Consider the following 26,169-nt stretch of genomic DNA (forward strand, 5'->3'; position numbering starts at 1 on the left):
GCCATATAGATGCCTTTGCTTGGTTCTCCCCAGTGTACTAATGGTGCAGCATTTAGGCTATAGCTTGCCAAGGCTGGGGAACCCTCGTAACTGGGATCAGGAATGCTTTTCTCTGCACAGGAGATGTGGGTCCTGTGACCTTGGTTTCATGATAAGTGGATCCAGTGGAGGAAGAAAACCTACTCATGTCGAGTCGGTTAGGGAGGTCGAGTCGATTAGGGAGGTCGTCGGTTAGGGAGGTCGAGTCAGTTAGGGAGGTCGAGTGACCCCCTGTGTGTCATCATCAGGATACTAGTGCAGTTCTGACTCTAAAGATAGCATTCCTTCCACGGCATCACACTGACTCCTAGAGTACTAGAATGCTCTAATACCGGAATCCAATCCACCTGTTCCCACTGGATGCTGTGGCTCTTCTTGGAGAACAGAAAGAGGGTGAATAAGTGGTGGTCACCACCAATTAGTGGCTTTCTCCATTCCCTATTCTCCTACAGAGGGTCTGACATGAGAGTTAGGAATCAGGAATTAGAGCAGAGGAGCTGGCCTCTATTCCCAGAGCCCTCAATTACTACTGAACCGGTTTGGCACTCCACACTTCTGGTGTCGGTGACCTGCTTGACCTCTCCTTCCTATGTCCCCTCTGTCGCTATTGTCAGTATCTGGTTACTTCATACCCACATCAGGTCTGGTGCTCGATACAGCAATGCACATTGCTTTCCAGAAGCCTTTAGTCTAGAAGAACTCTCTCATCCAGATCCCCAGTACTGTGGCCATTCAGAAGTCATGGGTTCTTTTCTGGGTACGTATTGGCATTTTGGATGTCCACTCCTGCTTATCAGTGTCTCTTTCCTGCCTTCTCTGCGGGCAGGTACCTGATGAAACCCAGGGTCCCAGGTGGCGGTAGAGAAAAATAAGACCTCACTGTTAGGGCAGCTCTAGGAGTGGAATCTGGTTGCAGTGGGGCCTATACTTTCTCTGATCATTTTAGGTTTAATATGCTCTGATCTGTAATGGAAATCATAACACAAGCTAGATTACTAAAATTTGACTATTGGTTAAATGAGAAACCTGTGAGAGGGACCCACTTCCTCTTGATTTTTGTTTTATTTTTAAAAATTCTGCACATTCTGTTTCATTTCTCTTCCTCTGGACTTTTCTTTTAGAAAAGTCACAAACAGCATACTATAAAAACCCAAACCATTTAGAAAATAAAAATGCACCCGGAGGAATCCTACCACAGTACCTTCCTTCCCACCACCTGCTTGGGTCTGTCCATTTGTCTAATGGTGTGGCGGGTGGTAGTTGACATGGAGAAACTGAGGCCCCATAGAGGCGATGGCAGTTGGTTGAAGTCCACGCTGGAGAAGGACTGGAGTCTGGTCTATACTGCTTTGGTTCTGGACCAGTACTCCTACTTCCCCTGGAGTGCTAGTGTTGTTTGCGGAATGTTCTCCCCATCCCTGTGTATCCTTAGCCCTTCCTCCTTGTAGTCTGATTGGCTTATGTAACATGGGCTCTCACCAAGTGCCCGATAATGCATTTTATGTGGTGTCAGGACTCTTGAATGGGTTCCTTCCCCATCCATCCATCTATCCAAAATATTTATTGACCTGCTCTGCACGAGGTAATGTGCCAGGCCCAGAAGGTTTGAGGGATGAGGAGACAAAATTACATTTCCGAGTAATCTTTTCTTTGGCGTTGGGGCACAGAACAACTAAGTGCTGTAAGAAACATAGGCAAGGTGAAGTAGTGGAAGAGGGGTTCATTTTTGTTGAGAGATGGCAAAGACGCGTTTGGAGCTGAGTTTTGAGGGATGGATAGAATTTTGGTGCTGGGCAGACTACAAAAAAGGCACTTGGGGAAGTAAGGACTAAGAACATGCCATGGCCGTGATTGCTTGATCCCACACTGCACACACACACACAGGTGATTCTCACCTGGGCTTAAGGGGACTTGCTCAATAATAGTTCTTGAAATGGTTGGAGCTGCTTCACTTCGGGATTAGGTTTGGAGGTGGAAGGTTGGCATTAAGAGTCGGCTGGCATTTATTGAGTGTTTTTCTTACATTTATCCAGTCTGCGTATATCAGCTTATAAGTGAGGGCACACCGCTAGCAAGTGCTGGTGCTGGGATTTGAACAGAGAATCCTGTGACTCCTGGTTCCCCGATCTTCCCATTGTAGTGCCTTATCGCCTCCTCTGGGGAGGTTGCTGATGCTGAAGCCATCATTCCCCAGCTATAGGGTTCAGGTTTGCAAAGTAGAGTTGGCTTCCAACTGGCAGGAATACTGTGAAAATATTTTACTGTCTTAAAACTCGGGTCATTCAGACTTTTGTGTGGTTGGTGGGAGGACTGGTGTCATTTCGGCCATGCGTTCTGGAAGCCCCTCCATGGTGCCACTCTGCTGCTGTGCTGCTGTGTAGCCGGTTTGTCAGGCAGTTGCTGTATATATGATTTTCTGATGAGCAGGTACCTTCTGGCCAAACCGGCAAGTCCCATTCCTGTGCTCGAACAGGTTGTTGATGCATTTCTAACGGAGACAAGCTTTTAAAGTGGCCGAATGGGCTCGATAATCCTCCTGTTTCCTGGGGCAAGGTTTTTATTGGACAAACGAATGCCATGTCATGAAATCTGAAAGGAGAGCCAGTGAGAGTGAGCGGGGTGAGGAGCAGTGGCTGAGTGGGAGGAGGCACTTCCCTGGGCAGAGGCTGGAGCATTCTGGACCCATTTTCCCAAGAGATGTCTTGAGCCACAAGGGGTGTCGAGAAGGTGGACGTCATGCAGGGAGCAGGGTGGGTATTTGAATCTTAATAGATGTTTGGCAGTAATGAAGTAATACTGTAATGCTAGAGCCCATCTCAATGGTGCCTCTGTCTTGCCATTCTTTAAATTATGTTTGTACTTAAATTCAATATGCCAACACCTAGAATCACACCTAGTGCTCAGACATCACGTGCCCCCCTCAGTGCCTGTCACCCAGTTACCCCATCCCCCCCCCCCCACCGCCCCTTCCACAACCCTTTGTTTTGTTTCCCAGAGTAAGGAGTCTCTCATGGTTTGTCTTCCTCTCTGATTTTTCCCCACTCAGTTTCCCCTCCTTTCCTTGTGATCCCTTGCACTATTTCTTACATTCCGGCAAGGGGTTCATGGAGCAAATACTGGCTGAGCAAGGTGCCTGAGGCTGTCGGTTTTGTCAGGCAAATGGGTACAGTCCCCTCGAGGTCCCCATCTTGTTACACAGCTGTCGCCGTCCTCTGCTGACTTGCTCTCCTCCTTCCGCTCAGCGCTTTCCCCTCTTCTCTGTTACAGTGCCATTTTAGTTTGCCAGATTCTCTCAGGGCTGCAGATCGGTTAATCTTAGAATCTGCTTCTCCAAGAGCATCTTGCCTTTTATCTTTGTTCTCTATATTAGGGTCTGGGATTCTGCTGCTAAAAAAAGTTTGAAAACCAGATGCCTAGAGCGTATCTGCAGTGCTCATTGTCTGCAAGGGCAAGGGGGTTGGTGAGTGAGGACCACACCTCCTGCCGCACTGTGTGTGTTAGGGGGAGGGGACCCATGTGCCTGTCTTGCTGCTTTTACTCTGCTTCTTGCGTCTAAGGCCTTCCAGTTCTTGGGGGACTCATAATTCTCCTCCTTTCATCCCAGGCTGCCGGAGAGAACAACTTGTGAGTTTCACAGTCAAAACTAATGAATAAATTGCAAGTTATATATATATTGTCTCTACTATATACTGTCTCCAAGTTATATATACTCTGTCCTCTATATACTTTCTGCAGGTTATATATATTCTCCTTTCACAGATGAGGAAGCTCAGAGAGATCAAGTAACTTGCTTGAGGTCACACAGCTTTTCAATGAAAAGGTCTAGATTTGAATCCAGATCTGATTCTAGAGTTCATGGTTTTTACTACTAGATACATCAGCCATACTTTTACCTACAATCAAATATATTTATTATTCTCTGTGATTTCCCCCTCTTGGGGATGTGGGCTGTGTAATTTTAGCACTGTGTAATGTAGTGTAATACTTATCTCTCACTTTTACTCGCCTTGAAAGTACTGCCTTTGGCAGGTGGGACATTCTGGGCCACGATGATGGCCATGGTGGGAGTATTGAGGGAGGGGGCTTGGGTTCCAAGTCTTCGGTTCAGTCAGATTCAGGGTGAGGGGAGAGGTCTGAGAGGCTTGCCTCTCGGATCCTGAAGCTGAATAGTAAAGTCATTTGTCTTAGAGCTTCAGAGCCTTGAGGTCATTGGTTGCTCTCTGTGTTCTCTGAGCCTCTTGTCTCTGACTTTTTCCGGTCCCCTGATGGATATCTGATCGAGTCTGTGCAGCATGGCTCAGAAGGTGAGGAATGAATCAATGATAGCCTGCTTGGGAGAGTCCAGGTGTGAAGGGGGCAGGGCCTGAGGAGGACTGGAATTGTATGCATGTGTGTGTGTGTGTGTGTGTGTGTGAGAGAGAGAGAGAGAGAGAGAGAGAGAGAGAGAGAGAAAGAGAGAGAGAAACCATTGACCAGATCTGATTGCCCATCCACTGATTGCAGAGATCGGAGTCTCAGGTTAGTTAGTGCTGTCAATCCATGAGTCTCATTGAGCACACAGTACTTTAATGTTGCCTCCAATACAGAGCTGCGAGTTATACTTTTGTGAAGATTATGCTTCTTCATGAGTTGGGAATGTTAATTTTATCCTCCTTTCCCAGGTACATCATACCTCTTCTTGAGATGGTAGAGACCCACAGATAGGGCTTAGACACACTCATGAAATACTAGGAGGAAACCTTGAAATCTGTGGACGAGGTTGCTGGAAGAAGAATCCAGCTAGCCTGTGGGCCCCTAGAGGCTAAGATTCATCCAGAAGATCAGAAGGAGTTTTTCATTTGCTAGTAACTTCCCTTTCTCTGGACAGATCCCATTTAGAAAGTTAAGTGTGGGAAGAGGGATCAGGGACTTGGAATTTGTTTGAGTCTTCCAGTATTGCCTGGGTGGGACCAGAGGGCTCCAAAGGGCCTGCCTTGCTGAAGCCCTCCTGGCTGTTCAGCCCTGTCTCTCCTTCATGTTACTATTCAGTGGGAACCAAAAGCTTCAGAGCCTGAGCTTAAGTATTATGGCAGGTCCAAATCTGGCCAACTCACTTAGCCCCCATCACCCACATCTTGGGCTACTGTTTGTTCATTATGGGTGTTGGGAAGTGGGATGGGGCATCCAGGCCTTGCCCAGCAGGCTGCCCTCTGCATGTCAGGTTCCTAGGAACCAGAGAGTTCTACAGCTGTACATGGACGTGGGCCATAGAGATCCCTTTTGTCCACTCACCCCGGACTTTGTAGACTGGTAACTGAGATCCAGAGAGGGGAAGTTGGCTATCACAAGTTCACACAGCACCATTTTGGCAGAGCTGGTCATAGACTTTGTCTTTGCAAAGGGTCTTCCAAGGCACAGCCCCGGATGCCCCCTGGGATGCCGGCCCTGTGTGCCCTGCCCTGTTTTCCTTGGAACAAGTGCTGGTGTTACAGATGAGGGCTTTATGACTTCATTTCAGATAATGCAGTTGGGTACAGTTTGCCTGGTGGTTGCCTAAATTTAAACGAAGTGGGCTGGGGTGGGTGGTAGTGAAGAAGATTGGCTTGGTGCTTTCATTAAAGCACAATGTGTTGGGGGAAGGTTCGATTTTTATTTTTACTTCACTGAATGAGGGATGAGCGCAGAACTGAGGGTTGCTTTTTTTTCTCTCCCCTTTCCTTTTCTTTCTGTCTTTTTTAAATTATTAAATATCTGTATATTCACAATTCAGGACTGGTGGTGCATTTCACTTCCAGCCTGGATATAAACCAAAGTAGGTTGAGTGGGAATATTATTATTTTGCACTTCATGATGGTCAAGTACAGTTATTGAGAAAGCCTCTTAAGCATCTGTAGACCAATTTTGGTTAGACTTGGGTTTCATTCCCAATTCTGGGCACTTTCTGGGTGCGTGACCCTGGGTATCGTTTCTGAACTTCTTTTTTTCTCATTTTTCTCTTGGTATCGGTACCTGTTTTAGAATTGCCATACATCTGAATTCATACGTGAAACCCCTGGCATGCTGCACAGCACAGGGAGAGTGCTCATGAATTGTTAGCGGCTGTCCATCCTCTCTGTGTCCTTCACGTTTTGCCCTCCACCAGGTTGGGAGTAGATCAGGGGATGAGTTTGAGAGGATGATCTCCTGATGGAGGGAGGTGAGGGGCTTGTATGGAGGTGCTGCTGGTGAGAGAGTGTGTGTGTATGTGTGATGTAGGGGAGTTGGAGTTTGGGGGGCTTTTCTCCTTGGGGAATATGAGGAAAGTATTAGAGGCCCGATCACCTGGACATTTGCCCCAGAGGAATGCCTTCTTGGGGTTTATTTCTCTGATTCTTTGCAGTTATTCTTCTCAGCCTTTTAAAAATCCACATTGAAATATATGGTCCACTTATTATTTCTCTGGTTATAAAAGTGACATGTCATAGAGAAGTTGGAGCACACAGAAAATCATAGAGGAGAAAAATAAAGATCGTCCATAATCTCACCTTTCTAGAAGAAACCAGTGTGAGGATTTTGAAATCTATGTCTCCAGTCTTTTTTTTTTTCTCTGCATCTATACATAGGGTGTGTTTGCCTGCTTGTCCATTTTTACAAAACTGGAGTCACATTGCACATATTGTTATGTAACATGCTTTTAGAACAATATTCTGTGAGCATTTCCTAGTTGTAAACTGTTCTTCTAAAACACGACTTTCAGTGATGGAGCATTCTATTATGCGGATATTCCATAACTTACTTAACCAGCCCCCCCCCCCCCCCCCGTTCATCATTTAAATTGCTTTCTTGTTTCTTGTGCTCCTTCACCTTATGCTGCAGTGAATTTGGGAATGCAGATTTTAATAACTGGATCACCGTTTTTAGGAAAGCAATTCTCTGGTGAAGTGTGCTAACAAATGGTTTCATTAGTTTCAAGTTTTTTCGTACCTTACATGCTCCCTAGACCTTTGGGTTCTGCTAGTGAATTCACCCTCTAAGGTAAAAGCACTGGCCCTCTCCTGCATTTCTGCCCAGTTCTCCACATACTGCTCACTCTGCAGCTCCTCCTCCTCTAGGAAGCCCTAGTTATCAGGGGCAGTGGGTGCCATGAGAGGTCATGGCTACCCCAGAAGATACCAGTGCAGGCGCTGACAATGTCATTTACTGGTAGAATGACCCTGAAAATTTTTGGTGCTTTTTCGACACTCTGTTTTCCTTATCTGCAAAATGAGGGCAATCTCCCTTTTTGACTAAATGATGAGGGTGAAGTACAGCTGTGGCTGTAGACGTGTTTTGCAACTTTGAAGTACATAAAGATGTTAGTTGTTAGCATTGACCTTGAGGAAGAATGACAGGACTTGATCCAGTGGTGTCCTGCAGCTGGCTTGCACCAGCTCTTCAGAGTTGACTGTGCTCACCTCTTGCCGGCTCCGTGTCAGCTGGCCCTCACGCTGGTAGCTTGAGATTGGCCATAGTGAGTGCATTTATGCCATGGAAATAGACAAATGCTATAATCAAGGCTCTTTTTTTTTTCTCTTTCTTTCTTTAGAGGTGATTGTTAAACATTTACCAGCACTTTACAGTGCTACTGTCCAGGGCTCTTATTTAACATTTGACGTACATTGTTTTGGTTTGAGTTGGTAGTTTTTTTTCCATATATTAATGTTTCACTTGCCCCAGCTGGACTCTAAGCTCTTAAGAGCAGACATTCAATACCTTAAGATTTTTAACAGTAAGGCCCTATGAAGTAGCATTTACCCCAGTGAGCTCATGACTTTAAACTACATGAAAAAAAATTGTGTTAAGCTGTAGCTCTGAAGGCTTCCTAGTAGCTATACAGGCCCCTGGTCCCGTCCTCTCTTAATGATCCTTTATGGATGGGTCTTCCATACACAGAACTTTAGTTATTTAGCCTTAAAACTGCCCAGGGTATAATAAAGAGGCTTTATTTCCCTGTGTTTCCATCAGTGACTATAATAATAATGGCTAACAAGTCATAGCTAACATTTATTGATTGTTTGCTGTGTGCCAGGTACATCCTAAATGCTTTTACAATCATTTTCTTGTTTAATCTTTACTCCTGTCACATAAAGGATACATTAATATCACCCTTGTTTTAGAAATGAAGAAAATGTGAAATTTAGAGATGTTCAGTACCTCGGTCATGATTGAGGGAGATCTGGCTTTGGCAGGTCACTCATCATTCATTCATTCATTCATTCATTCATTCAGCAGACTCTGACCTCTGCCATGTACTGAGTGCTGCTCTGGCTCCTTGAATGAACAAAACCACTGTGCCCTTGTGGAGCATTCCTTCTAGTGAGCAAGACAGATAATAAGCAAGCATGTAAATATATATTTAAAAGTCCCCTGTTGCAGATGGCTACTAGACAGTCAATCCAGGGAGGGAGAGAGAGGCTGATGGGCAGGGCCTAGGTTTGGCTGTTCAGATTCCAATCCTGGATGTCTGTCTGTCTTTCTGCCTTTGAAACACAGCGCATTCTGTAGGTAGCCAGGCATCTTGAGCATGATAGCCCTTTGTCACATATCTATTGGTTTGGCAATTGGAGCCTTACTGCATGCATGGGGGATGACACAGGAATGCATGTTGAGAGCTTATGGTAAGCTCAAATCAGGTGCAAATGCCCCCAGAACCATCTGGTGTGCTGAACTCCGTTCTGAGGGCTCTCAGGTGTTCTGGGCAGGTAGAATGAGCAGAAAGGCTGAGCAGTGAAGGGAGGAGGAGGAGAATGAGCTCTGTGGTCGTCAGGGGGTAGGAGAGGATACACAGGGTTAGGACCCACAGAGCTAGTGGCTTCTTGGAGGTCACCATTCTCACGGTACCCACGGACATAGGAAGGCATTGAGGACGGGATGGCTCCCCCCAAGGCCGCTCAGTGAGACCAAGTTCCCCAAAGGATGGAGCCCAGTTTTCCACGCCTGGTCCTGTACCTTATGTAACATCATCCTTCTCCCAGATTTTATTTTACTTTCTTTATTCCTGCCTGGGAAACAATGGCAGATGGATGCAGTACACGAGTTTGGGGACCCCCTTAAAGGATAGCCCTGAACACCAGGCACTCAGGAGTCCAAATGGGTTATGAAGACCAGCCATGCTCTACCCTGCAAAATATCCTTCTAGAAGATGGGCCTTCTGGTGTGTAACAGACAAAAGTGTCCTAGAGTCGCCCTCCCTGGCCCTCACATGTTGTGGATCAGCCCATGCCCGCTGTGACTGAGCTAACATCTCTCCCATGTTCAGTTGACAAAACCTTGAAAAACCCTGCCCTGGGAGACCGAGACCAGGATCCAGTACCCGCTCTGCTATTAATAAATTAACTGTGCCATTCGGGTCTCCGTGTCGGCTTCCTCCTCTGTATTAGGAGGGGTTGGTCGAACTGCCTTGATGTCTCTTTTTGCTCTGACCTTTACTCTCGGGAGGTTAGACCAGGTCTCACTCACAAAGCATTGCAGTCTTCTCAGTTCCTTTCTCAAGTGCCACGTGGAGTGCAGGGTTGGGGGAAGGACTTAAGGTTTGGAATGTGCCTCCTCGAGGGTGTCTCTTGGTCTGTGGGTACGGAGTATTTTCCGCCTTGGTTCCCAGTTCTAAGCCACCTGGTCTTCGCTCGTGGTTAGGTGGCCGTGGCCCACATAGGACCTTCCCCACAGAGTACAGCTCGCCCACAAGTGTTTTCCTAGCACGCCCACTGTTGACAGGAGGGGAGTGAGATTCGGGGTGTACTTTCCTATGGGGTCGGGGCCCTGGTGACTTCGTGTGTGTCAGAATGGTAGAGCCCTCATCCTGGTCCCTCCGATGGCTTCTCACTGAAACGGCGCAGTGACACCACAGCAAATACAAACGCTTCAAAACTAAAAAGTGATGAGGTGAGGAGGCAACAGGAAGTGGGGAAGTGAGCAGAACAAAGCCTGTGCTGTGTACTCAGAACATTGTTGACCTTTTTTTTTTCTCTCCTTTTCTCTCTCTTTCTTTAAAATCATCTAGTTCTGTCAGATTGTTGAGGCAGAAGCTCATTTATTTTAAAGGGTTTAGCCTCTGTAGAGACCTATGGAGAGAGCGTGTGGCCCATGGAAAACCGGAAAGTGTAAGGAAGAAGCAAACTGCTCTCCTCCCTCGCTTGGCCAGACTTATGCAAATTCGTGTCAGTCAGGGTTCTGGAGACTCTTTGATCCTCTCTCTCCATCTCTCTACTGAGGGCTGGGGAAAGTTATTTCAATTGCTCCTCTTTAAGACCTTCCTTTGGAGGACTTCCTTTAGGTCTTGTACTTGATTAAAGATGGTGGGGGATGTGGAATTCTGCTCCGACAGTTTTTCTTTGTCTGCTTCTACCTCAGTTTCTCATTTCCAACTAGTGACTTAAAAGGGAGAGAGCACAAATTTAACCATTCGTTTCCAGTATGGTGAGGTCCCACTGGTGTGGACTCTGAAAAGACCCAGTCAAGCCTGCCACTGGGCAGGGCGCACTACTACACACACACACACACACACAGAGAGACACACACACACTGCACGCACACATACACACACACATACACACACACGGGGACAGATCACTGGCTGGCCAGATGGAGAGAAGGATTGTTTGTTTAGGCCAAACAGCTTTTCATTTGAGGAGCAGATATGGTCCGAGGATTGAAGCTGCTGATAGGTGTTCCCTGTTTGGATATTGGAGCTCAGTTGGCTCAGGTTGGATTAGCTACGTTGGGGCTTCTAGTTTGGGGGGATTTGAAGCAACAATAGCAGTGTGAGCAGTAAGAGCCATGTGTTTGTAGAAGCTTCTCCGCCTGCATTTCCACAATTTACCCTTCCACCAGGCTCACAAAGTTGGAAGGGAAGATAGAAGCCCTCGATTGTTGGTGGCTGGATAATATTAATAACATAATAATGAGTATAGGAATGGTAAGCCAGCACTTCCTGGGCATATTCTTTGGATCCAGAAGCCTGGTGCTGGGTCATAGATATGATCTGATTTAATGCTGAGGGAATTCCTTTGTATGGATGGGCCATGGAAACCTGGAGCAGTAAGCTCAGTGACCTGAAATAATGGAGCAGGTGTCCTGTCCTTTAGTTCATTTGTGTCACAACTTGCATCTCCTGCGTTGCCTTCTTTGTTCCCTGGTATTGAATTTCTGACATGGCTGGGGTAGGGATATGATCGGTGGCATGGGTTCTCTGGTGGAAGCTCGCTGCTCCAGGGCACGCCCTGACCATGACTCCATCAGCCTTGCTGGTAGATAGACATCCTTGCCATTGCTACACAAGTGTGCTCACCACCCACCGAGGCTCTGCAGATTGATGTTGGCCCTATTCCCCTGGAAACATATTGGAGCACAAGCTAGTTCAAAGAAAAGTTAAGATCTCCCTCCTTTTCTTTCTTTCTTTCTTTCTTTTGATTTTATTTGTTTGAGAGAGAGAGAGAGAGAGGGCACAAGCAAGGGGAGGGGAAGAGGGAGAAGGAGAAGCAGACTCCCCACTGAGCAGGGAGCCTGATTCTGATCTCCATCCCAGGACCCCGAGATCATGACCTGAGCCAAAGGCAGATCCTTTTTTATTTTTTAAAAGATTTTATTTATTTATTCACGAGACACACACACACACACACACACACACACACACACACACACACACAGAGGCAGAGACGCAGGCAGAGGGAGAAGCAGGCTCCATGCAGGGAGTCCGACATGGGACTCGATCCTGGGACTCCATGATCATGCCCTGGGCCGAAGGCAGGTGCTAAACCGCTAAGCCACTCAGGTGTCCCCCCGAAGGCAGATCCTTAACCAACTAACCAAACAGAAGACTTGGGGAGCCACTCAGGTGCCTCCAAGTTTTCTGTTTCTTCTTTTTTTAAGCTACCTCTCTCCCCAATTCTATTTTATGTATGTGGCATTTTGGCTTTGCCATGGTTGGAATGTATGTAAAGTCTGCTCTGAGAGTCTGAGTCCAAGTCTTGATGGAGAGCTTATACTCAGGGGCTCTCTGCAACCAGTGAGACATGGGCACCTTCCTACCTCCTTGTGGCTTCATTTCTGTTTTGTTTTAAATCTCTGTTGAAGTAGAGGCATGGAGGGCATAAGCAAAATGGACAGTCAGCTAATTTAGCGAACTTGTAGGTAACAGATGGGATGAATAGGACATGGGACTGAAACAGTTGTTAAAAACCCAAACAGGCTCACCTTCAGTGGAAATTTGGCATTTGTTGGCTAATTTGGGGAGTTCTAATCAACTTGCTACTAGAGACCCACCTTAGGTCTTAGGAAGAACCCAAACCCAAGCCTTAGGTGTCTCTTTACTCTTGGTGATTCCACCAAGCTGTTTAGAGGTATGCTAAGGTGTGTTGGTAATGTTCGAGTGGATGAAACGTGTGGAAAGGAGGTAGAGCTTTCAGGCAAATCTCATGGCAGGCTGGTTTTCAGTCGTTTTTGAATCAAACATGCATAGAGATTGATTTGCATGGCTGAGAGCTGACCACCTGACAGTAGTCCATGGCCATGGTACAGTCCTGGTGTGAGGCCACCCAGCCCCGAGCCGAGGGCTCAGCTCACCTCTCTTGTTCTTCTGCCAGTGGGGGTTGGGCCTAGTCTAACTGCCTCATGGGCAAGTCTAAATACAAGAGAAATTATTCAAATCCTCCGGTCCAGCTTCATTGAAATTTTCCCATCCTGTTCCAGCACTGCCTTAATATAGTCAGCTTTTTTTTTTTTGACTCCACAATGAAATCAAAGCTGAACCTTTTAACAACGTTTATTTGAGTTCAGTCCAGGTTCTGTTGTCTCCCAGGAGGGTTTTAGTGTCCAAGAGCTAGCCAGCTCCCTAGGTGGAATCTGGTGGGTTAAATACAGTCTCCTGCTCTGTTGATCGTAAAATTCTTGTGGGAAATGTGGCCTGGAACATGAACATATATGAAATTGGCCTTTTTTTTTTTAAGATTTTAATTATTTATTCATGAGAGACAGAGAGAGGCAGAGACATAGGCAGAGGGAGAAGCAGCCGCCCTGTGGGGAGCCCAATGCAAAACTTGATCCTGGGATTCTGGGATCACTCCCTGAGCTCAAGGCAGATGCTTCACCACTGAGCCACCCAGGTGTCCTGAACTTGGCCTTTTCTTCTTCTTCTTCTTCTTCTTCTTCTTCTTCTTCTTCTTCTTCTTCTTAATTGGAAAGTGGCGCTCTTATCTTTGATTATTGTGTAACTTCTGTTTGGAGTTCAGTTCAGGATTGCCTCCCTGGTTTGCCCATGAACAAGGAGAGTAGATTCAAACAGTTTGAAATTAATAGTGTTTGCGGCTTAGAAACCCACCTTGTCATTAACCACCAGTGAATGCCAGCCTGAAACATGTACTTGTGCCAGAGTAAACCGCAAGGTTGTGGAAAAACGTAAAGGAAGTGGGGCGGAGGGGGGGGTAAGTTGGTAGTAAAAGGTAGAGCTTGTGGGTGGGAGATATGTGTGTGTGTGTGTGTGTGTATGTGTGTGTGTGTGTGGTGGGGCGAGGAGGTTGAAGTGTAGACAAAAGAGAAAGGGAAACAAAGTCTGGCGGGGTACTCCAGGCCCGTAGGCAGGCTTGGACGTCACTAGTGAGAGAGAGTTAGCAGTGTGCCAACTCAGCCTTGATGTTCTAATTTCTTCATTTGCTTAAATTTGTATTTTTGAAACTTCAGAAAAAAAAGCAGCATAAGGGAAACAGTACATTTGTTGGAGTGGAGTGGATTTATTGCCCATCATCCCACCTTGGTCAAGTTAGACTTAATTTATCTAGGATGTTGGTTCTCTACTGGGGGAGGAGGGGGGTGGATTTTGCCTCCAGGGGACATTTGACAACATCTGGAGACATTTTTGGTTGTCACAATTGTTTAGGGGCAGGGGGAGTTCCTGGCAACTAGTGGGTACAGGCCTGGGATAGCTGTTCAACATCCTGAAATGTGTAGAACAACTCCACAAAAAAGAATTATCAGTTCAGGGTGTCAGTAGTGCTAAGGTTCAGAACCGTTGATCTCAGGGCTTGGTTGTTGTCAATTCATCCCGAGACAGCAATGTCTTGGTGCTGTGCGGTGGGAAGTACATACTTCTAATGAAGTGGAACCTCCAGGTCCAGAAAGCTTACTGCTTCAAAGATCCGAAAGGGTCCCAGGAATTGGCATCCTGGCCCAGCTGGACTACTTTTGCAGCTTAGTGTCTTTTTTCCACCCTTCTAACAATCTCCCATCTTACCTTGTTGTGCTATGGCCCTGCCCACCAACATGAATTCTCTAATTTACTGCATTTTGCCCCCACCCATACAAAATGCCATAAGTTGAATTCTTTAGCTTTTCTATCTTACCACTCGTCTTAAGGCTTGGTTCTCTTTGGGGAACCGGCTTTTCCCCCAGAGAGGTTAATGAATCTCCAAATTGCCCTTTTATACAGGATGTGTCCTGGGTGCCATTTCCCCCTCCTATAGAGAATTAAAAACACGAACTACTTAATAAACTATAGACCTACTGCCAGTCAGCTGTAAAGCGTGTGCCTCTTTCAGGCCACTTTTTGACAAGTTTCAGGTAAGAATGATAGCATATTAAATTATTAGGCAGTTTTATGGCTGTGCAGAGCAGATTTATCCTTTGATGAATAAATATTGCTGTAGCCCAATTTAGAACTTGACAAATGCTGATTTACAGCTTAAAATATATATAAGGGTTATTTTATGATGAAGTGGCAATGGTAGTGGGGTAGGTTTAAAAGTGATGGCTCTGGCACCTTTGAGTAATGTGCCATTAAAATGATGCTGCAGGCAGAGCTTCGGAAGGATTCAGGTGGCTGTTGGGGGTTCCTGTCACTCCCAGTAGGTTATAGGGGTCCAGGTCACTTTGTGATGCACGGTCCCAGCTGATACTGCTTTGAGGCACTATTCAAAGTGTGGGTACCCCCACATTCCTCAAAGTTGATCATACCATGCGTCTTCTAAAAGATTCTACTTGCCCACATGAGGGACTTCGGGGTGGGGGTGTGGTGGTGGTTCCAGTATCAATAACTGTACATTTTTCAGCTATGGAACGTAGTTTTGAGGAGGAAAGCTTTTCAAAACCAAATTGAAGAGAGAGGCTGGTGAATTTTTTGCGTGTTCTGAATGTGGAGATCATCCTCCCTTTGCATCAGAACTACCTGTGACATTTGAACTGACAAGCATGGATACTTTGAGGAATAGAGAATTTATAATTGAAGCTGACCTTTAAAATATCTGTTGCATGCATACATGCATAAGGATGGTAGAGATAGAGCAGTTAAAGTCCTTTTCTATTTATTTGTTTGTTTATTTATTATTATGTGCACACGGCATAGAAGTTGGAAGTGACAGACTAAGGTGGTGTAGCAACTCTTCCCCTTCTGCCCAGTGTCTCCCAGTTCCCTTCTCTAGAGATAACCACTGTTACTAGCTTTTTGGTTATCTTTCTCAAAGCTTATCTTTTTCATGTATGTATATATGAACACATAGTATTTTTCAATAACTGCTAGCATACTCTCCATGCCATTCTGTGCCTTACCTGTTTTCCTACCAGCATGCATTGAAAATTAGTCCATATTGTGACATTGAGAATGCCTTTATTATGTTTTCCAAGTGCATAGCATTCCATTTTATAGATGAGCCACAATGTGTTAAGGCAATTCCCCAGCAGTGGATATTGAGGCTTTTGTCATTTCAAATCATACTGCTGTAGTATCCTTGTATACACACCATTTTGCATATGTAGGAGTATTGTCTGCAGAAGAAATTCTTAGAAGCGGAGTTGCTGGTAAAACATGTATATGTCTGTGATATTGGTAGACATTGCAAGTATCCTTTCAAGGAGTTGGTAGCGATTTACACCAACACCCTCAATGAATGAGACATCCTCCCCAACACAGTGAGTTATCAAAGTTTTTGATCTTTGCCAATCTGATAGATGAAAATTGGTATCTCAGTTTTAATTTGCATTTCTTTTATGAGTGTGGTCGAACATTTTTCACTAGTTTAAGATCCATTTGTGTTTTCTTTCAATTCATAATCTGTTGCCCATTTTTCTATCAGGTTGTCGATCTTTCATCATCTTTTAGATTCAGTATCTGTTTGACCTATTTCTGTACTTGGCGGAGCTCACTCGTGGCGACCACGCATGCACTTAAATGAGGCTTTGGGAAGTGGGATGGATGGATTAAGCTAGTGATGAAAATGGGCCCATTTTCTTGGATGTGGCCACTGCTGCCTCTGTGGTTGGTGGAGTCTCTGAGCCTAGTGATTTCTGGTGTCATCCCCACAGCGCCCCTTTAAGGCTGGCAGCGGTCTGACTCAGGCAGATAGCAAGCGGCTACCCGTGTGTTGGACATGTGAGGATGGATTGGTTTTGGATTTGGACATGAATGAGACTGGGGAAGCCCTGGGTTGAAAGCGGGGGCAGTGGAATACAGGGACTTGGGGCACTGAGTATTTCTATGCCTTGAGGCAGATTCACAGGAGAGAGCCATGGCAGCTGCACTGAAAATTTTCAAATACAATACCTGAGAAGTCAGGGAAAATAGGATACTTAAGTTTAAGTAGTATGTCCATCACATTTTCAGTACTGTGCTTTAAAAAAAATTTTACTTATTCATGAGAGACATACAGAGAGAGAGAGAGAGAGAGAGGCGAGAGAGGCAGAGACACAGGCAGAGGGAGAATCAGGCTCCCTGCAGAGAGCATGATGCGGGACTCTATCCCAGGATTCTAGGATCATAACCTGAGCCAAAGGCAGACGCTCAACCACTGAGCCACTCAGGTGCCCTCAGTACTATGCTTAATATGATTTTCCGCCTTTCCAGATGAGGTCTCTCTAAACATAAAGCAGTGTTTCTCAACCAAGAGTGATTTCTGCACCACCCTCCTGCCCCTATCTCAGGGCAGCATCTAGAGACATTTTTGGTTGTTGTATTTGGGGATGCGGGGGTGGAGGGGAGGAGACTCGAGTGGGTGGAGGCCGGGGATCCTGCTAGACATTTTGCAATGCACAGGACGGCCCCTGCAGGAAAAAATTTTCAGCCCAAAATGCCAATAATGTCAATACATGAAAAACCCTTGTAAAACAATGGGGTCCAGTGGTAAATCTGAAAAATATATATATATACAACAGGTGCACTTTTTGCTTCAGTTCTGAGACATTTTGGGCCTTCTGTAGTGTCACCTTTAGATGAACTTCACCTGAAAGGGTGTGGAGGCTGAAGAAAAACATTGAGAATTTTATTTGAAAATGCCAGTTAGTGAACTATGTAAAAATAAGTCAATCCTATGGTTTCTGAGTTTTGGGGACACCCTGTAGGATTCCAGTGGGAGCAGGGGCCTGTCACTAGCGCTGTCCCTCCTTACTGCCATCATTCATGTTCTATTATGCATACCAGCACATAAAAAGTGGGGGGTGGGAGGGCTGATATTTTAAGCCCAAGACCCCCTGAAAAGAGCGGGGCCTTGATGCCAGTGTGATGGCATTATCAGATATCCGGGCTCTGGGCACAGTGGGAGGGTGGCCCTGGAACCCTGCCAGGTTCTGTCTTGAGTCTCCCAGCCCTCAGGATGCCTGTTGCTGGTCGCCTTCAATCCCAGCAGTTCAGAGGAACCAGCAGAAATACCCTAGGATTTTCCTCATTGTTTCTGAGAGGGAGGTGGCTAAAAGCACATGTCTGGGAGACCAACTGCCCAGTTGTAATCTTTATTCCTCACCTGTGCACAACTTCGGATGGGCCTTGGTTGCCTCTTCTGTGAAAGGGGAGCATCAGTATTAACATTACTATGAAGATGAACCAAATTAGTAAATGGAAAGTACTCAGCACAGTACCTGTTAGTGTTTGCCATTCGTGTTATTGTGATTGTGATTATTGGTCTCAGCCCTTGGAAGTTCCAACCTTCTTACCCCTCCCCTACAGTTCTGTGGAAACCCTTTGCTAAGATGAGAGAGCATGCTTGGTTCCAGGGTTGCCTTTGGTGGCTTCCCTGAGTCCACATGAACACACAGTGCCCCTCCCCGTCTCAGGGGAGGGCTCTGCTTCTCCCAGGAGGCACCAAGAGCTTTACTGAGCCAGCCCTGTACTCTGGCCTCATCTCCGTCCTCCCACCCCCAACCTCCTCCATCGAGGGAGAATTGGCCTGCCTTTTTGAGATAGGTCTCCTCATTTCACTCTCTCTCTTTTTTCAAAAAGATTTTATTTATTTATTCATGAGAGACACACAGAGAGAGGCAGAGGCACCGGCAGAGGGGGAAGCAGGCTCCCTGTGGGGATCCCCATGCGGGACTTGATCCCAGGACCCCAGGATCATGACCTGAGCCAAAGGCAGACGCTGAGCCACCCAGGTGCCCCTCATTTCAGTCTCCTGATTCCAGTTCCCATAGCGACTTTCCTATCTCCTGCTATATCATCTGGTGTGACTGCCTCAGAAAAGCCCAAGTTGGAAGCTGAGAGGATGGTTGTGTCTGGGCCATGGACTTCCCTCCCACAAAGCACTCTGCTTGGTCAGGCCTGGGCTAGTGGGCTTGCTACTCTTAGTCCTCAAGGTACATTTCAGCTTGGCCTCAGCCACAGTCACCAGAAAGGGTTATTTATAAAATGGGGACAGTCTTTGGCCCAAACCTATAAACAGTCTACCGAAATGTTGTTGGGCAAAGCCAAGTTCTCATTTTGCTTTCATTCCCTTGGAAGGTTCATATTCAGATAGTTTTCATGGATCATTTAGTGGCTGGAGATCACAAGTGTTTGTGTCTGGGTGGGTGGTTCGATCTGAATGCTTCAATCAGCACCTTCTTTGAAGAACTCTCAAACATACAGAAGACTTACGAGATGCAGTGTAGCAGAGGTAGAGACGCACATAAACCATGTCCCCAGAGAGCTTCCAGTCCAGTGGAGGTGGTCCAGACCCTGACATCAGGTGCTCCCAGTCTCTTGGGGGAAATATAGTCCCGACTCCTCATGGAGTCCCCAGTCTAATGGAGGAGGCATAGGGTGAATTCAGTCTAATGGTGAGATAGTTCATATTCTTGGGGAGCTCCTAGTTTCATGGGGGAGAGACAAACCCTGCTTATCTAGCCTGATGGAGGAGACCTAAGTCTTGCTTTCCGACCCGGTTTGATAATGTGTGACGCAGACAGATCCTCAAAGAAATGGACAAGATGGAGCAGTTCTTAACCCCATAGCCTTCTTTTTCCGTCCACAATAGAAGTGGGGGAGATAGAGACCGTGGCAGCCCGAGCAGAGGCAGAGTCAGCAACACCCTTTGCTTGGGCTGTAGCAGCCACTTTTACTGGCCTCTGCCTGCCCAGCCCCACCCCGAAATATGTGGAGGCTGCGCTATCTTTAGTGGTCACCCTTTGTAATCTTTAGAGGCCGTTGCTGACGTGGCTGCTTCCTGGGCTGGACCTTTCTCCCTAGAGAGCTGTGCTTTTTGCTGGGTGAGAATTTGGCTTGGGGCAGGGCGGGCAGTACTGAATGACTGGGGGCTTCCAAAACTTGGTTGTGGTCCCTTGCCTTCTCTTGAATCACGGTGAAACTTTGGAACCTTTTGGACGATCTGTTTTAAGGTTGGAAAATAATAGAGTAGAAAGGACAGTATTAGAAATCATCTAGTTTTACCTTCCCATTTCACAAAGGAGAATGTGGAGGCCCAGAAACGAGAAGTGTTTTTTTTTCAGAGTTGCTTAGAGGTTGTGCTGGGCTTTCAGCCTCACTCCTGAATCTGGAGAAGAGGCCTGGTAACCATAGCAACTAGGGAGGTCCTGGTAAAGCCTATGCCAGGTCAGTTATTACCCCTACTCAGAGCCTGCTTACTCCCATCCCACTTGGAGTAAGACCAAAGGTATTTCTGCGACATCAAGCTGGCCTGATCTGGCTCCCACCCACCTGCCTCTCTGCCACTTTGCTTCTCATACATGCCACACTAGCCTTCTGGTTGTTCCTTGAACATACCAGGACATTTCCACCTCAGGGCCTTTGCACTTGCTGATCCTTTCACTTAGAATATCTTCCTTAGATATCTGTATGGCTCACTTCTTCACCTCAGAGAGCCCTTCCCTGACCATCCTAAATAAAATGCCCTCCTTTCCCTACCATTCTCTAGTCCTCTTAACCTGCTTTACTTTTCTCCAGTGCATTTGTCACCATCTTAAATGGTATGTATTCATTTATTTCTTAACTCCTCCTGTTTCCTCCCGTTAGAATGTAAATACCAAAACATGGTCAGTTTTCTTCACTGCTATATGCCCAACAACCTGAATACTTCTTGACACATAGTAAGTGCTTAATATCTGTTTGTTCAAAGAAGGAAAGGAGGGAAGAAGGGAATATAAAACACAAAAGGAAATCACTTGGTGTTAAGAATGGTTTGATTTAGTTAGGACAAAACAAAAATAAAGAACAAAACTTGTTGGGTGGCAGAGATCCCATCACTTCCTGGTGTCCATCTGGACCGTGTCCTGGGGACAGCATTTCCTGTCTGCCCCTCAGTCCATCCACCTTGCATTATCCTTTTCCCTCTAACTAGAAAAAACTAGGTTAAACTTCACCCTTCCAAGAAAAAATGCATTTATAAATGCCCTGGACATGGAAAAGCTCCAAGTCCTTCACTGGAGCTCTTCCTATCTTTTGTTAAATGATGGAACAGAGATTGTGCTGGTGGAAAGAAGCTGCATCTTCTCACTTGGGGTTTTTAAGTCTTAAAATTATCTGCATGATCAGACTCCCTTTTTGCAAGGACAGAGACGAGTACCCAAAGATTTGTGTTGGGGATCCAGGAGCAAATTGGGGGTGGGGATGCCTACACCCAATATATGAATTTGGGTTGGACTCATGAAGCTGAGAGGTTGGAAGGGGAAGCTGAAAGCTTCTGGGTTCTGGTCCTGCCTCTTAGTGGGTGGCCTTGGCTAGTCACTTCCCCTCTCACAGCTTAGCTTCCTAATCTATAAAATAAAAGAGTTGGGCTGAACTTGGGGGTCAGGTCTCCTGGGGAGCCATGCAGATGGGCTGTTCCCCTCCATACTGACATCGTCCCCTCCATACTGACATCAGTACTCTGACACTCTTTGGATCAAATACCAGGTTTTCAGTAAAACCATGACTTCCTTGATAAAGTTGGAAACAGAGGCGACAGTTAAAAAAAAAAAAAGAAGTAATTGTTAAAAAGTGTTTTCAGTGCCAGTTACTGTAGTAAGTGTGGGGTTTTTTTCTTTCTTTCTTCTTGGTCTTAACCTGTAAGCAATGACAAGATCAAACAAGTTTCATTTTGAGTCCCCCGGCTTTACAGTCTGAGTCTGTATGGCGTTGACTTACCACGTTTACTTTCAACTAGTCCGGCTGTTCCGGGGTAGGCTTTATCAGCCAACTGCTCAGCCATCAGGGGAGGAAGACTTGTTCTTGGGCAGTTTGGATGCTCGGTTCTCAGCACCCGTGTAGACCTGGCACCTCTTCCCCATTTATCTGCCATCTTCCTCCCCAACCCCCTCAATCTAACTCAGTGAGCTGCTGTCATACATCAGTCTCTTTGGGGGACTGTCAAGTTCCAACTACCTTCCAGACCCCAGCCTCTTGCCCAGGACCAGTTATCTACTTTGCTGGGCCCAGAGCAAAATGAAAGTGCGAGGGCCCCTTGTTTAAAGCTCAAGACTGGGGATCCCTGGGTGGCTTAGCGGTTTAGCGCCTGCCTTCGGCCCAGGGCGTGATCCTCGAGTCCCGGGATCAAGTCCCGCATCGGGCTCCCTGCATGGAGCCTGCTTTTCCTTCTGCCTGTGTCTCTGCCTCTCTCTCTCTCCCCTCTGTATTCTCATGAATAAATAAATAAAATATTTTTAAAAAATAGAAATAAAAATAAAGCTCAAGACTTTCAAGATGGCAACCGTAGCGCATTAAACCAAATGTGGGGCCTTGTAAACCTACACGGGTGCCCTGCCCTTGCAGCCAGCTCTGTTCTTCCATCCTACAGTACCAGGACCATAGAGATTTATAAAACACATTTGAAGGGTATTGACAAGTTTTCTCAGAAGGAATTTGAGGTGTTGCTCTCATGGCCTATGAGATTCAGGTCTTCCAGCTGGAGCCACCCTGTGTTTGGGAAATCCCACGTGTGAGGGAAGGTTTGGGCAGCATCCTTGGGTGCTGGTGGGAGGCTCAGGGGACGATGGGTTAGAAATGGTTGCATTGCCCAAGCAGCAGAAGCATCATTTGCTTTGTTCTTTAAAATGTCCTTTGATGGATAAACAAAATATGGTATATCTATACAGTGGAATATGATCGAGCTGTAAACAAGAATAAAGCACTGGTATGTGCTACAACACAAATGAACCCTGCAAATGTTACATTAAGTGAAGGAAGCTGGACACAAAAGACCACATGTTGTATGGTTCCATTTTTAAGAAATGTCCAGGATAGGCGAGTCCATAGAAACAGAAAGTGGTTGCCAGGGGAAGAGAGGGATAGGGAGTGATGCTAGCTGCTATGGGTTTTTTTGGGGGGGTTGATGAAAATAATCCTGAAGTTAGTGGCGATGGTTGTACAACCCTAAGAATATGCTAAAAGACCACTGAACTATGCAGCTTAAAGGAAAATTTTGCAGTCCATGAATTATATCTCAATTGGTTTTTTTTTTTTTTTTTAATGTGAAAATAAAGGTCTTTTGAAGGCTTGGACTTGAACTCTACCTTCTGCCCTTGGTGGGTGTGGTGGGATCAGTGCAAGAGCAGCCTTCTTTCCTTCCATGAGCCCTTCCCTCTTCTTCCTGCCTCACCTCCAGCCACAGATCATCTCTTGAGCATCCCTCCTACAAAGCTCGTTTTCCAGGAAAGATCTTTTGGAAGCATTCAGGCTAAGTGGATATGTGGCTGCTAAGACTTAGCCTCATCCAAAGTATTTGCATATTAACTTATAAAGGGAGAAAGCTTTTAGGTAACAGGAACGAACGTTTAATTTTAGAATTCTAAGAATGAGCAAGTGAGTGTGGAAGGGTGTTAGTTTTCAAGATGTCAGGGTGCTCAGTGGCTCTGGAGTGGAGTGGGAGGGGTGGCTAGGTGCCCAGGTGCCGTTTCCAAAGCCCACCGAGCCAACTGACCCCAAGGCAGGGACGGGCTGGCAGTGGGTGAGTGGCAAGATGAGAAGCGTCCCTTTGGGACAAGCGTCTTTGCCCCTCGCCTGGCCAGTTTCCTTTATTGTTTTCCTGGCTTTGGGAAGGGGGCGGGGTGGAGAGTGGGGTGAGGGGACATGGAGAGTTGACCGTGGAGGACTGCTGGATATGGGGGACATCTTTCTTTCTTTCTTTTTTTTTTTATGATAGTCACACAGAGAGAGAGAGAGAGAGAGAGTGAGTGAGAGGCAGAGACATAGGCAGAGGGAGAAGCAGGCTCCATGCACCGGGAGCCCGACGTGGGATTCGATCCCGGGTCTCCAGGATCGCGCCCTGGGCCAAAGGCAGGCGCCAAACCGCTGTGCCACCCAGGGATCCCTGGGGGACATCTTTCCAGTCAGGTCTCATTTCTGCTGTGTTACTGTGCTTGGTTCTTGAATCAGGTGGCCCCAATTTGAGACAAACTCCTCACCTGGCTCTTCTGCTTCTGTCCCTATCAGTTCAGCCCTGCTCATCCTTGCCCAGGGCTGCTCCTCCTCCTGTGTCCCTCTCACGTACCTGGCTGCCTTTCCCTCCATCCCCAGTGTCATAGCCCCCATCTTTCAAGACCCAGTGCAGTTCAAGCTTTAGCTCTTTGAGAATCATCTTTGGTCAATATTAAGTGCTCTTTCTTTGTATTTTCTGTGGCTCTTGGATTCTGAGATCTTTATCTTAATCATCTTTGGATCTTCAGTGCCTGACATGGTACTTGTACACAGTAAGCACTTAATAGATATTTTTTTAAAATTTTTATTTATTTATTCATGAGAGACACACAGAGAGAGAGGCAGAGACACAGGCAGAGGGAGAAGCAGGCTCCATGCAGGGAGCCCGATATGGAACTTGATCCTGGGATTTCAGGATCACGCCCTGGGCCAAAGGTGACGCTAAACCACTGAGCCACCCGGGCTGCCGGATATGTATTTCTTTAAAGATTTATTTATTCATTTTAGAGAGCACAAGCAAGGAGAAGGGCAGAGAGAGAGAGAGAGAGAGAGAGAATCTCCATCAGACTCCCTGTTGGGCATGGAGCCCAGTGCGGGGGCTTGGTTTCATGATCCTGAGATCATGACCTGAGCTGAAATCAAGAGTTGGATGCTCAACCACCTGAACCACCCAGGTGTCCCATCACTTAAATGCTTTTGAACTACACTGAATCAGGATTCCATTTGGTCCTGTGAGGGAGCGGGGAGCAGCAAAATAGTGGGAGAGATGCTGAAGAGATTGTAAGCCTTAGGAATGACTTGATAAGACACAAGAGAATAGTATTTGTGGTGTGAAAGACTGACGTCTTCTGACCCTGCTACCTGTAGATGGGGGCATCTCAGAGCATCCTGTCATGTGAGATGATGAACAGAGGGCATCTCTGGAGCTGCCACATGGAGTAGCTGCTTCCATTAGTCTCCATTCCTGAATGATCTCTTAGATCAAGACTTCCATCCTTAGTCAGAGGACCTGCATGGACACATGTTTATTGAGTACCTACTGTGTGTCAGGCACTGATCTGGATTTTGTCATTTTGTTGGAGCTCCATTGTGTGATAGATTTGGGGGGGCACATCCAGAGGAGCTCCACTGCTGTGTTATGGATGTGGAGGAGCAACAGAACCTTTGAATATATGCTGCCTAGGCTAGGAGAGTTGCTTTTCCCTGAGCCTCTTGGGTTTTACCGATTCCTAGGGATGTTAAATTCCCATATGATTGCTCCTGGGTAAGAGGCATTGGTGTGTACATCATGAATACTGCCATTCACATTCTGCCTCTGTGGGGAGGAGGGAGGTGAGCATGAGACAGGGCTCCACTTTCAGCCCTGTGCATCTGGTGATGGATGGCGGCCCTGGCTCTGTTGGTTAGGGACACAGCCTGAGATGGCTGGCACATGCAAAGGGTTTAACTGGAGAGACTTTAATGAAGAGTATTTACAAAAGTGTGGTCAGAGTTAAGCAAGTCAGAGGTAAGAGGCACCCCAGGGCTGACAACAGTGGGAAGCTATTACCTCCTACTAGGCCAGGAGGAGGGAGCTCTAGAGAAGGGGCCCCCAGTAATTTCATGATCCTGAACGGATTCAACTACTGCCAAACTGGTGAGGTAAAAGGAAGAGGGAAATAAAAGCTTCCCCTTTATCCAAATCCATGTGGAAGCCTAGGGAGCCTTGATGCAATCGGTGGTCCAATAAGAGCAGAGAACTGTGTGTGTGTGTGTGTGTGTCAAGTTGAGAATGACCACCCCTGGCTGCCTGGGTATTCTTCTAATGCTTAGCTGACTCCCACATTTCTTAGGTCATTCAGCATGTGAACATGTTAACCAGTGTTCATGTCTTCTTAGAATCATGGCAGGATGGGCATTGGGTGGTTTTTACTAGAGCAAGAAAAACAGATAATAGTCATTGATGGCAGGCACTGAGCATCCTAAGCATTTTATGTGCATCCTCCTTAAATCTTTACAGAGACCCCAGCAGGTAGGCTCTATTATTGTCCTCAACTTCACCATGTTACCGGTAAAGTATGTGGGACTGAGAGAGTAAGTAGGTTGCCTAGTGGCTTAGCTAACAAGAGGCAGAGTTGGGCTCTAACCAGTTCTGTCTGATTCTGAACACATACTTGTGACCTCTCAGTGCCTCTCAGGCCTCATTCCTCTGCAGTGAGGAATGAGGCCTGAGAGGCCACGGGATGAGTGGGGCCCTACTCATCCTGTGGCCAGTGCCACATGTGTACTGGTCCCACTGCCTGGGATGGTCTTCCTACTTCCTCTCCACTTGACCCAGTTGAACCCATTGTTAGGACCCAGCTCAGATCTCACTTCCTCAGTGAGACCTTCTCCAACCAGTCCTGCACTCCACACCTCTCCTTCAGCAAACAGTGACCAGCAACTATCCACCATACCCTCGGGATGATCCGGCTCTCTCGAGTGTGTATCTCTCCTCAATATCCAAGAAGACCAGTTTTCACAGGTACAGGTCTTAGGTCTTAAAGGATTTTTTTTTTTGAACTCTTATTAACTCA

At 46.5% G+C, this 26,169-nt stretch overlaps 1 protein-coding gene across 22 annotated transcripts in view; it reads left to right on the forward strand.

The window, feature by feature from the left end:
* The window catches only part of TRERF1 (transcriptional regulating factor 1), a 209,989-nt gene that overhangs the window by 49,428 nt on the left and 134,392 nt on the right, over positions 1 to 26,169 (forward strand). Inside the window, exon 1 of one of the 22 annotated variants that reach the window (XM_041770811.1) lies at positions 26,053 to 26,117. The exons of the other annotated variants lie outside the window; for them this stretch is intronic. The gene's annotated coding sequence lies outside the window, so the exon portion shown is untranslated. Of the gene's footprint in view, positions 1 to 26,052; positions 26,118 to 26,169 lie in introns of those variants that run through there. 22 annotated transcript variants of the gene reach the window in all.

The sequence above is a fragment of the Vulpes lagopus genome, chromosome 1 (genome assembly GCF_018345385.1).
Source record: "Vulpes lagopus strain Blue_001 chromosome 1, ASM1834538v1, whole genome shotgun sequence".
Classification (NCBI taxonomy): Eukaryota; Metazoa; Chordata; class Mammalia; order Carnivora; family Canidae; genus Vulpes; species Vulpes lagopus.